Genomic DNA, 13,696 nt, shown 5'->3' on the forward strand with positions numbered 1-13,696 from the left:
AAACTCTATATATTTAAAATGTACAACTTGATGCTTTTTGAGTAAAGTCTTATACGCACACAAATACCTTTTTGTGAATGGTTTGTGTGATGCTAATTTAATTAATTCAGTTAATGTAAGGTAGAGCAAAAACAAACAAAATCATAGAAACAATCCTTAAACTCAACTAATTCAGTGGAAGCAGTTCAAAGCCACAGAGAAGTATAAGAACATAAGCCCCTAGCAAAAGGCAAAGATCCTAGAGAGTTTATTTTATATTTATGCAGAATATATAAGAAGTTTAGAAGATCATTTCTATACCACTAATTTCCCTGCACCCATCTCCAACCTCTAATTCCTCTTAACTTTTACTTAGAGCAACACCATATTCTTAATGTGTTTTTATTTGTGTATTGTCTATACCCCCACAAAACTGCAAGTACCATGAAAACATTTCGTTTACTATTGAGTCCTTGTAGACTATAACTATGCCTGAAACATACCAAAAGTTCAAAATAAGTGTTGGATAACTGAATGAATGATTGTATATCTAGATCTTAAGTTTCAAGAAGACACTGGCTAACCTCTGAGTTAAACATGTAAATAATTATAAAAAAATAGCAGACCAACACTGTGGGCTAACATAGAAGGATATGCATCAGGAGATTATGAAAGGAAAGAAAGAGGATGAAGAGGAGATGCAACATGGGAAAGTACCACAGGAAGGGAGGATTGTGAATTGGTAATAGAGATTCTTCCATGGGAAATGAAATTCCATTAGCATAGTTCTTATTAGTCAGCCATTGTCACAATAATGCTATACAACAATCCACCCCAAAATGCAGTTGCATACAACAATCAGCATTTATTATTTGCTCATACATCTGCACATTGGCTAATGTTCTCTTGATCTAGACTAGACTCAGCTGAGCTTAACTGCAACCACAGATTCAGTTTATGACAGCTCAGTGTGTTTTTCATTCTTTTGGGAACAGTAGATAATCTGGGTTATATTTTTTTTAATAGGAGGACAAAAAAAGCTCAAAGAATATTAATTAGAATCACACAAAAGTTGCAAGACCTAGACTTAGAACCAGCACACTGCTTTTCCTGTAAACATTTCATTGGCCAAAGAAAAACACATGGCCAAGCCCAGTAGCGATGAGCAATACTCCTCTCATGGTGGTTCAAGAGAAGACAATGGAAAAGTGGGAAATATTTGCTGTACAATAACCTAATCTTCCACAACAAACTAGCTGATAGTAAACCCAGAAATCTCAATGACTTAAAGATTTATTTCTTACATTATAGCTCAGTGTAGATCAGTGATGTATGACCATTTTCCACAGTCATTTAGTGACTCAGAGTTTTTCCATATAATAGCTATGACATTCCATGTCATCCTCCAGAAATGTCCTGTTCTATCCAACAGAATAGCCACTATCCATACGTGGCCTTTGAGTACTTGAAACAGGTATTCAGTCTGGATTGAGATCAGCTATAAGTATAAAACAAACTGGATTTTGAAGGAATGGTATTAAAAAAAACCTATCTTCTAATTAATTTTAAATTAATAACATTTTTTTAAAGATTTATTCATTTATTTGAGAGAGTGCACAAGACGGGGAGAGGGCCAGAGGGAGGAGCAGGAGTCCAACACGGGGCTTGACCTCAGGACTCTTGAGATCATGACCTGAGCCAAAACCAAGAGTCAGATGCTTAACTGACTGAGCCACCCAGGTGCCCCTAAATTAATTACATATTTAAATGATAATTTATTGGATATATTGTGTTAATTAAATTTATTAGTGAATTAATTTCACCTGTTTCTTTTTATGGTTTTTAATGTGGTTCCTGGAAAATGTTTAATTACGTATGTATCACTTTATGTTTTTACTGGACAGCACTACTCTAGGACCAGCCAACAGACCAAGGAAGTAAAATAATAGTGGAGAGACTTCATCAGAAATTTTAGGGACCAACCTAGAGATGGCATTTATCACTCTTTTTGTATTCCATTAGCCAGAACTATCACCTAGGTGCAAGGGAGCTAGGAAAGTAGGGGATCCAGGAAGAAGGGTAGAATACAAATAATCATGAGCACTGTAATTCCTCATTCACCATCCTGCCTCACATCTGAAAGTGAATTTCTTTCTATAAAACAAGGGAAAAAAAAAACTTTGGACAGGGCCCAAGATGTTGCATTACAGAAGAGGAAACAAACAGAACAGAGATCATAATGAAAGAGCCATTATAAGTGGACATAAAACTAATCATTAAAGTAAAAATAAAAAAGTCACCCACCAAAGGTGGATAATGATTCCGGGACATATGAAACCCAGACATAAGGACTCAGAATTTCATAAATGTATAAAATATTCCATATGGTTGCTTCAAAGCTAGTAAATTTTTTTTAAGCTTGTAAATTTTCACTAAAAATCTTATATTAAGAATGCTAATGAGAGGATTGTGCTGTGACCTATGTCAGTTCTCTATAGCATCTATGTCTGGTAGTAAGGGAACAAATACAATCATCTTCAGTTTGTGATTTTGTGGATTCATGGGAGGAAAATGCCTGATATTAATGTTTACATAACCACTCAGAGACATGGTGATCAACATACTCAAATACCTCTGCTCAAACTTTTCTTAAAATAATTTCTATGAACTTTTCTAATCTTCAAAAAAACATAATTCTATAGTATTTATTTCAGCAGAGCATATACCACAAAAGAAACCCTGTGTTTTTTTGGTGAGTCTAACAGTTTTTATTTTATTGAAAAATACATTTTTTTATAAAGTGCATTCCCATTATGCCAAATTCCAAAGATATGAGAATGTACAGTGGGAAAAAAACCTCCCTCTAGCCATCCTTTGTTTCTCTCCCCAGTGCATCATTGCTGAGTTTATTGTCTGTCCTTCCACAGATATTTTAGTGACTGGCAATGGCCATTAGCAAACTAATGCTTAATCCTCAATTTCTTCTCAACTATTCTCTGAGAAAGGGACAGCAGTTGGGGTTGGTTTTTTTTTTTTTTTCTGTTTTTACAACTATCCTAATAAAAAAAGTGAAACTATGAAATATAATCTTAATTTTTTTCTTTATCTATCTGACTAGTTCATTTAGGAAAAAACTTTCTTTAGCACGTAGTAGTTGTCCACTCCAAAACCTTTCCTACATGTTCTATGGAGCACATTTCAGGAATGTCTCCCTAGCCTCACACTACCTATTCATGGGTTAACAGAGTAATTCCAAACCAAAAGTATTTTGTATTTTGCTAGTAAGATCCATCCCTTGTGCAATCAGTAAGGGACAGATATGTGCACTCACACACACACAACATACATATATAAACATGTATGTTTATAGATATGGGATTTATGTATGAATATACTTATATATAAATAACATATAAAATATATTTATATGAGGTCTATATACATGAAATAAACCTTATTACTTTCTTATAGCCCCAAAAACATAAAACTCATAATTTTTCCAAAGACTCCATATTTAGTCAAATACAGTAATTCCTCAAACAAATATTTAAGTGATCATAATGTGCCAAACACTTTGACAGGCACAGAGGATATAACATAAACTAGAAAAATGTATACTTTCCTTTATGGAGCTTACAGTCTATAAAAGAAAATCAGAAAATTAAACAAGTAATCACGTGTACGATAGGGTTAAGGCAAGGAAGAAACACTATAAATAAGAGACTAAAAAGTGAAAAAACAATAAGAGGCAAAAAATAATGTTCTATTCAGAGAAGCAGCATGTAAGAAAACCCATGGACAAGAAAGGACATCTCAGATTTAAGGAATTACATGAAACATTTTCACAGGAGTGTGAAATATGTGACAATTTCAGGGCAGTTCTACTCCAAAGTCCATGTTCTAACCCCATAAACAGGCTTGGAGCCATGCAGAAGAGCAGTGAAGCATATAGAATGAAAGAGTCCTAGAGTAGTTGGTCTGTGTTATGCCCTAATGACAACCAGGCTTTTGCTTAGATCCTTATCACTTACAGTGCACTTTCCCATTTAATCCTTGCAACACCAGTCACTGAGCCTCTCATACAATTCAATAGTAAAAAAAATAGTCCAATTTAAAAATGGGCAAAAGAATTGAGTAAAAATTTTTCCAAAGAAGATATACAGATGGCCAATAAGTATATGAAAAGGTATTGGACATCACTAATCATCAGAAAAATGCAAATCAAAATCACAATAAACATCACCTCACACCTGTTAGAAGGGCTATTATCAAAAAGATGAGAAATAACAAGTGCAGACAAGAATGAAGTAAAGGGAACCCTTGTGCACTGTTGGTGGGAATGCAAACTGGTAGAGCCACTATGGAAAACAGTATGGAGTTTCCTCAAAAAATTAAAAATAGAAATACGATACAATCCAATAATCCCACTTCTGAATATATATCCAAAGAAAATGAAATCAATATCTGGAGAAGATACCTGCACACCCATTGTCATTGCAGCATTAGTCATAATAGCCAAGATACTGAAATGAGATAGGTGTCCATCATCTAATGAATGGAGAAAGATGTGATACAGAGTACTACATGACTATTATTTAGCCATGAAAATGAAAGAAATTCTGACATTTGCAACAACATGGATGAAATGAGAGAACATTATGCTAAGTGAAGCAAGTCAGACAGAGAAAGACAAATACTATATGATCTCACTTACATGTGCAATTAAAAAAAAAAAAAAGCCTAACTTCTAGAAACAGAGTAGAATGTAGAATGGTAGTTACCAGGGGCTGAGGCATGGGGGAGATGGGAAAAATGCTGGTCAAAGGATACAAGCCTTTAGTTATAAGATGAATAAGCTGGGGATCTAATGACTGCATAATGACTATAGCTAATAATAATGTATATTTGAAATTATCATGATAAGTGAGTAGATCTTAAGAGTTCTCACCACACACATACAAAAGGTAACTGTGTGGTGCTGCATGGGTTAATTAACCATGTTGTGGTAATCATTTCACGAAGTATATCAAATCATTACATTGTACACTTCAAATGTATACAATTTTATTTGTCCATTACAACTAAAACTGGAAAGAAAATTTTAAATTGTATTAGGTTTTACCAAAGAAGTTAAGGAATGATTAGTCATCCCTATAACCTTTTAAATTGAGAACACTGAGACCTGTTACCTGCTGTTTATCTGCTGCTTATTTTTAGTATGTTCTAGTCACTTAGCTGTGTGGTCAATAATTTTTAGCAAACACCTATGGTGAATCCACCACATTAGGAGCAGTAAGGGTATAAAATAAAGTCATTGTACCTGCACTAGAATCATTTATAATTTAGTGAAGGAGAGAGAATAAACAAAGTAAATAGAATCAACAATTAGACCAGACATATGCAAATTATAGACTCAGCAGATTCAAGTGGAACAATATCACCAAACCATCAAAACTTGACTTGGGGGGGGCGCCTGTGTGGCTCAGTCATTAGGCGTCTGCTTTTGGCTCAGGTCCTGATCCCAGGGTCCTGGAATTGAGCCCCTCATCAGGCTCCCTGTTCAGCGGGAAGTCTGCTTCACTTCTCCCTCCCCCACTTCCCCTGCTTGTGTTCCCTCTCTCGCTGTGTCTCTCTCTGTCAAATAAATAAATAAAATTAAAAAAAAAAAAACTTGACTTGGTAACATTTATCCATTCATCTTTCATTTATAGGTTAATGAAAGGTAGATTTTTAGGGCCAATCTCTAGAATAAAAAAAGACCCAGGGTCTCTGTCACTCACTTGCTCTTAGAAGTTGAGCAAGTTCCACAAGTTCTCTGTACCTTAGTTTCCTCCTTTATAAAATACAGTTGATAACAATGTCTACTACATCAAGTGAAGATTAAAAGAGAATGCATATAAAATACTTAGCATAATATGTGGCGTAATATAGGTCACTATTATTCTTCATCAAATATTTATTGGGGGATTTCATAGGTATAAGACACTCACATTATACCAAGAATGCAAAGATGAATCAAAGAACACTGGACTGCTAAATTACCTGTAAATAATTCTACCTAGGTAATGTTTAAAGCAGATAACTTCTGTATTCAGGTTTCTATGACTCGTAAGCTAATCATGAATTCTGCCAAATTCTTCAATTGTTGAGAATAAGAATGATTCAATGTTGAGAGGACAAGGGAAAGAACATCCTTAAATTAGACCTTTTCAAAGAGAAGAATTAGCCCCATTGTCCTTATTAAAAATATAAAGCAAACTCTTATGCTAGTCATAAAGAAATCTCTCAAAACCAGTACCTCCTAGCACCTCAAAATTATTAGTTTAAAGTTCAGATTATTAAAGAAAGACAATTATCATATGATCTCACCCATATGTGGAATTTAAGAAACAAGGCAGAGGATCATAGGAGAAGAAAGGAAAAAATGAAACAAGATGAAACCAGAGAGGGAGACAAACCATAAGAGACTCTTAATCATAGGAAACAAACTGAAGGTTGCTGGAGGGGAGGGGGATAGAAGGATGTGGTAATTGGGTGATGGACATTGGGGAGGTTATGTGTTGTAATGAGCACTGGGTATAAGACTGATGAATCACAGACCTGTACCCCTGAAACAAACAATACATTATATGCTAATTAATTTAAATTTTTAAAAATAAAAAAAAAATAAAATTTTAGATTATTCAAGCAAGGCTAGTCCCTATAAAGATATATTTGATCATAAAACAGAAAATCATCTTGAATCAGAAAAATAATTGCCTTAAGTGCTTACATGCTATACAGTTCTTCCCTGTAGAAGCAAATTAAAACATGCAAAACTGAAAGATACTCTCTTTAAGGGAATAAAATAAAATAAAAGCTGAGTATGATATATGATAACCCTATATTTTATATGCCTTTGTCTATATAGGGAATTTTTTGTTGTTGTTTGTTTTCATTTACATAGAATCACTAGAAAAGCTCATATAAGACAAGAAAACTAACATAACACATAATAGGTCTCAGGGCAGAGATAAGGAATTCAAAGAACTATGTTAATACAGGAAAACTGAGCTGAGAATTTTCTGACAGTTTTCTTCTTTTTTTTTCAAAGATTGATTTATTTGAGAGACAGAGGGCACACAAGCGGGGGTGGCAGGGTAGGGGGTGGCAGGCGGTGGGCAGAGGGAAAGAATCTCAAGGAGACCCCCTGCTGAGCACAAAGTTCTAAGCGGGGCTCAATCTCACAAACAGATCAGGGCCTGAGCAGAAATCAAGAGTAAGATGATTAACCACTGAGCCACTCAGGTACCCCCTGCAGACATTTTTCTTATCCACCCTCTCAATCAAAAACTTTAGCAGGGGAGTCAGTATTTTTAACAATGCCCCCACATATTATTATAGACAAACACAAACTAGAACTGGATCACAAATACTTATTGGATGAGTATAAAAATAATAAATAGCTAACTGTTATTACCAACATATTATCTAGGGTCACTTTGCTCCTCATTTTACATGCATTAACTCACTTAATTCTTAAAATCGTATGAGCTGGGTTCCATTATTATCCATACTTTACAGATATGAAACACGTGTTGAAAGAATAAGTAACTTGACCAAGGCTATAGAGTGAACTTCAGTTTCCTCATTTGTAAGTAGTAATAATAACAAACATGCTAATTACAGGGTTTTGGGGTTTTTTTTACCATTTACAATGTCATCCTGAATATATTTTTCTCTCTAATCCTCAAAAAAACTCTTAAGATCAATAATGAAGTTATTAACCTGTTTCACAAATGAAGTCACTTCAGAAGTTTCAGAACTAGAACTCAAGCCAGGTCTTCTGAACCATGTTCTCATTTTCTTTCCACTCTGGTTTCAAAAGTTCCTTTCAATCCCAATGTTCTATAATCCTATGAAATTGCAAAATTCTTTTCTTATATAAATATAGACATAGCTTACATAGCACTTATTTCTATTATCAAGCCTTTTTCTGAGCATGTCATATATATTTTAACTCATTTCATCCTCACAATTCCATGGATAGGTACTATTACTATCCCCACTTTATAGGTGAAAAAACTAAGGAACCAAGAGGTAAATAATTCGTTCAGCAAAATATTTGCACAGCTGGCAAATGGTAGAGCTAGGACGCAAACCCAAGTAGCTGAACTCCAGAGACTGCTTTAACCATCACGTGGCCCCATTCCCATATACCATTACATTATATGTTCTAGCAGGAAAAAAAAAAAAAAAAACCTCAATCCTAAATGATTCTTTTTAAAAAGAAATAAAGAATAACATTTAAGATAGCACATCTGACTTAAAACCCTATTTAGAAGATGAGGTGAATAAATCAAATATTTATTGAATTTTTGCTTTGCACAGACATTATATTAAGCACTGCTGAGAATATAAACAAATAGAATCTGTATTCCTGTTCTCAAAAGGAGTTTACAGTCTACTATCTTCTTCTTCTTCTTCTTTTTTTTTTTTTTTTTTTAGGGGATAGCAGGAGGGGAAGAATGAAGGGGGGAAATCGGAGGGGGAGACGAACCATGAGAGACTATGGACTCTGAGAAACAAACAGGGTTCTAGAGGGGAGGGGGATGGGAGGATGGGTTAGCCTGGTGATGGGTATTAAAGAGGGCACGTTCTGCATGGAGCACTGGGTGTTATGCACAAACAATGAATCATGGAACACTACATCAAAAACTAATGATGTAATGCATGGTGATTAACATAATATAATAATAAAAAATATTTTAAAAAAAGGAGTTTACAGTCTAGTTGGGGAGGACTACATATGTAAAGTAAACCTTCAACAAAATGGAACAATCATTGTTTATTGATTTAGACACAATATAAATATCAAGTGTGTAATACAGATAATAAATGATATAGAAAACCACTAAGACATGGAATGTAAAACCTAAGCAAAATAAATCATGAGCAGGGAAGTCTTACTACAGCTTAAACCAAAACAAAAATTAAGGTGGATTCTTATGAAATATCATTCTTTTCATAGAGAAATACAAAATTTAGCGATAGATTTACCCTAAATCTCAATCCTTTTTAAAAAATTATATTACTTTGTATTTTAGATCAATATTTGGAGCAACAGAGAGGGTAAGAGATGATAAATGCCTGACATCTTTTACATGGACCTAAATTCATTTAAACATCTGATTACTAAAGAGTTGTCTACAAAGTTTAATGAAATGCTTAGTTGCTAGATAACACAATATGCTGCATTATTTCTTGAAGAGATGATCACTTTATGTCTGCAATATTGATGATAATACAGTACACTATGCAATGTCCAAAGAAAACATTCAACTTTAGCCTATTCCTTCTCTTCTAGGTCAAGAAATATAGGAGTACCTGCCTTCTCTTCCAATATCCTCTTCTAGGGGGATTTTACAGTATTTACAGTATTTACGTGATAAAGACAAGGTCCATCCGGACCAAAAATAAAGGCGGGGTGGAAATGGGATCATTGAACATCATTAGTGAACATCATCCTAATTACTCATTTTGATATTAATTGTGCTCCCAGTAAATTATATATAGATAAGAAAACAACAATGTACACAGAAAAAAAATTCTAACCATACTGAGAAAAAATTGAAATGAATCATACTTGGGCATGGAAATCCACTATAAAAGGGTAGATGTTATAGGAGAAACTTCTGTGTCAGGGGGGTAATAATCTGTCAGTCTTTTACACTGACGGACTTTTATTATATAAGAAACATTTAAAAAGGACTTACCATTATGCTAGGTGCTAGCTATAGAAATGTGGAAAAAAGACATAGTCTTTGATATTTAGGTTCAAATTTATTGAGAAAAACATTATAAGCACTATAATGGAGATTGGTCCCTCCAAACAGAATATGTAAGAATTTAAGAAGAAGCAATTAACCCTCTAGAGAAATGAGAGAAAGTATAAATGAAGGGATGACTATACATGGCATATTGAAGCTTGAGTAAAAAATGACCACATGGGAAGGAGGAAAGCAGGAAAAATAAAATCCTGGAATTACACCAGACTTTTCTCCTACAAAGGACAAAGTTTATTTCCAAGTGATGAAAAAGAGTGAGATTTTCTTCTTAATAATAAAAATTTTCTGTAGAAGACTAATTTTGGCTAATCTGTTAAAACAGCTTTGCATTTGTAAAAATCTTAAACCTGTCTCTCAACAATCTTCAGATTAATTAAAAATCTAGTGCATTAAAAAATGGAAAGGATGCTATCCTCCTGACCACCACTGCCACCACTGTACTCCACTGGTAAAAATGCTCTATAGGCAAAATTTACAGATGGGTTGATAAAATGGAAATTTAAGATTTATAAGTACAGATTCTTTGTGAGACATCATCTGCAGCAAGCATACTCAATGCTATTCTTTATTGTGATGCAAGTCACAACTCCACCCTTACGTAAGGACTACTGTGTTTGGACTGGTCAGAATCTCATTTTTTTTTTTTTTGGATAAATGATAGGGCTAATAATACTCAGAAGAGGATTGTAGTTTTCCTAATAAGCAAATGCAGAAGTCTCTTGGAAACAAGATGACTGCATAATCAAAATGGCTCACACTCCACAAAAGCAAAAGAGGACGGCAAGCCTAGAAAGTCCTCTTCAGCAGTGACCCTCTGGGGAAGGCAATATTGAAGAGCAGGACAAAGCTGTAATTCCTTGAGGACAGCCTCTTAACTCCATAATATGCAAATTCCCTATGCGCATCATAAAGTCACTGGGCATCTCTCCATCAAATGCATATTAATGAGTCCTGCAAAGGTTTTCAAGCTCTGAGCATTAGTCCCTTGAGTAAATCTGGCTAGGCACTAGTGTCACATAGGATATTTATTAAACCCATTTCTTTTTTTCTTTTTTTTAAATTTAAATTTCATTAGTTAACATACAGTGCAATATTGGTTTGTGGAATACAATTCAGTGATTCATCACTTACATACAACACCCAGTGCTTATCAGAACAAGTGCCATCATCTAGCCCATCAATCCCCCATCTCCCTCCATCAACCCTCAGTTTATTCTCTATTGTGAAGAGTCACTTACGGCTTGTTTCCCTCTTTCTTTTTTTTCTTTTCCCCCTTCCCATATGTTCATCTGTTTTCTTTTTTTTTATTTTTTTATTATGTTATGTTAATCACCATACATTACTTCATTAGTTTTTGATGTAGTGTTCCATGATTCATTGTTTGCATATAACACCCAGTGCTCCATGCAGTACGTGCCCTCTTTAATACCAATCACCAGGCTAACCCACCCCTCACCCCCCTCCCCTCTAGAACCCTCAGTTTGTTTCTCAGAGTCCATAGTCTCTCATGGTTTGTCTCCCCCTCCAATTCTCCCCCTTCATTTTTCCCTTCCTACTATCCTCTTTTTTTTTTTTTAACATATAATGTATTATTTGTTTCAGAGGTACAGGTCTGTGATTCAACAGTCTTATACAATTCACAGTGCTCACCATAGCACATACCCTCCCCAATGTCTATCTGTTTTCTTTCTTAAATTCCACATATGAGTGATATCATATGGTATTTTTCTTTCTATGACTCATTTCACTTAGCATAATACACTGTAGTTTCATTCACGTCATTGCAAATGGCAAGATTTCATTCTTTTTGACAACTGAATAATATTCCACTGTGTGTGTGTGTGTGTGTGTGTTTACCACCTCATCGTTCTCACTGACCAGATAGCATTATTGTTGCCAAAAAGAGATGACCCAGTGCTTTAACAGAATAGAAGATACATGGGTTGTTTTTTCTTTTCTTTCCTTCCAGCTGCCCCTGAGTTCCTGTTTTTGAGAGTACAATAAACAAGGGCACACAATTTAAACAATACTTTCTGTGGTTTCAGAAACTACTCAAAAATATGGTCTGAGAGACACATGATGAGGTGACAATCCACTACTAAAAAAATAAAGAAAAATTCCCAGGAAACTACATTTTATATTTAAAGCTGTGCCAATGGCAAATGCCTTTCAGGAGTAATTTAATAGAAGAATATGGATTGTTTGCTGAATTTCATTATTCTTATTACAAGGGACATAACTTCCTCTTAATTTGGGGGTAGTATTACATTCCGAAGATTCAGGAATTTATTTTCTTAATATAGAATAAGATAAGCTTTCTGAACATACCCTACTTCTCCCTGTTACTAAGAATTGATAGCAAAAAAAAGAAAGTTTAGTTTCTTTACATGAAAGGGAAATGATTTATTGATATCTTCCAAATCCATCCTCTTGAATACAATAGAAATTAAATTATCAGGTCTTTAGTTTGAGCTTTGACCTTCAAATCTTGAGACATGAGAAAAAATGCCTTTTTTAAAGCAGTAGTTTTTCTCATTCCCTAGATATTAAGGATTTGATTTACCTCTAAGAGAAGATTGGGTCTTTGTTTTAGGATAAAACAACTTAACACATAATTTGGCTAGGCAAAAATAAGCAAAGAACCCATAAAGTCATGGAAAGATGTGAGATATTAAGGTGCTTAAGTGCTCCTCATGAAATGTCTGTAGCCTATGTATTAATTGCTGGTGATACTACAAATATCCAAAATATGTATCTTCTTCAGAATGTTGTTTTGCCTTTTGAGAGCCTGAAAAGTTGAGCCTGAACTTCAAGGAGGAAGTGGAAGGACCTCCTCAAGGGATTCCAACTGTCTCTACAACACGGTAGAAAGCCAAAAACTAAGGAGAGAAATAGCCAGCCATGAGTCTTCTCATGGAAAGTCTTCGTATATGAGTCTGATATATCACATATATTATTATAGATTAGCTAGTTTTTAATTATTTTTCCTCATTGTTATTCCAGTTACTATTACCACAGATTATTCCATGCTTAGTGGCAAGAAACAACCATTTATTTTGTTCATGTTTTTATACATCAGGAATTCAAATAGACCACAGTAGAGATGACTTGTCTATGCTTTCTGATGTCTTTGGTCTCAGATGGAAGACTCAAGGCCAGGAAACTAGAATCATCTAAAGGCTGGTGTACTTACATGTCAGGCATTTGATGATAACTATTGGCTGGTAGCCTCTCCTCTCCAAATAGGTCTCCTCATTAAGTCCCTCCAAAAGCACATGTCCTGAGAGATAAAGATGGGGTGGGACAGAGAGAGAGAAAGAGAGAGGCCAATCATCATCTATGACTTAACTTCAGAAGTCACATAGCATCAGTTTTACTATGTTCTAATGTAATAAAAGCAAGTCAAAAAGAAGAGGACTCATATTCAAGTGGAACATACATAATGGACCTTGCCTCTTGAGGTAAGAATGTGTCAATATCACCATAATGGACACACTCTATGGTAGCCCCAATCAGACATGTGCTTGTATGATTCCCTCCCCTTGAGTGCAAATCCTGTGACTTGCTTCTCACCAACAGGATATGGCAAAGGTGGCAGAATGTCACTCCTTTGATTAGATTATGGTATAGGGCAAAGGTGGTATTATGTTGCTCCACAGAAAGTACTGCTTAAATATGTTATGGACAAATGTTTGTGCCTCCCTCCCCCAAATTCATATGTTGAAGCCCTAATCTGCAATGTGATAGTATTTGGAGATGGGCATTTGGGAAGTAAGTAGGTACTAGGGTGGGGCCCTTGTGATGGGATTAGTACCCTTATAAGAAGAAACACCAGGGAACTTGCTCTTTCCTTCTCAGCCATGTGAGGACACAGCCAGGAAGAGAATCCT

General features: G+C 34.9%; 1 long non-coding RNA gene across 1 annotated transcript in view; it reads right to left on the reverse strand.

The window, feature by feature from the left end:
- LOC123858329 (uncharacterized) overlaps window positions 1-13,696 on the reverse strand; it is a 268,636-nt gene that overhangs the window by 141,084 nt on the left and 113,856 nt on the right. The window contains exon 3 of the long non-coding RNA XR_006794140.3: window positions 13,000-13,086. This is a non-coding gene — a long non-coding RNA (uncharacterized LOC123858329). The remainder of the gene's footprint in view (window positions 1-12,999; window positions 13,087-13,696) is intronic.

The sequence above is a fragment of the Mirounga angustirostris genome, unplaced genomic scaffold, assembly GCF_029215605.1.
Source record: "Mirounga angustirostris isolate CCGP_5_RB_7025 unplaced genomic scaffold, mMirAng1.0.hap1 SCAF_4, whole genome shotgun sequence".
Classification (NCBI taxonomy): Eukaryota; Metazoa; Chordata; class Mammalia; order Carnivora; family Phocidae; genus Mirounga; species Mirounga angustirostris.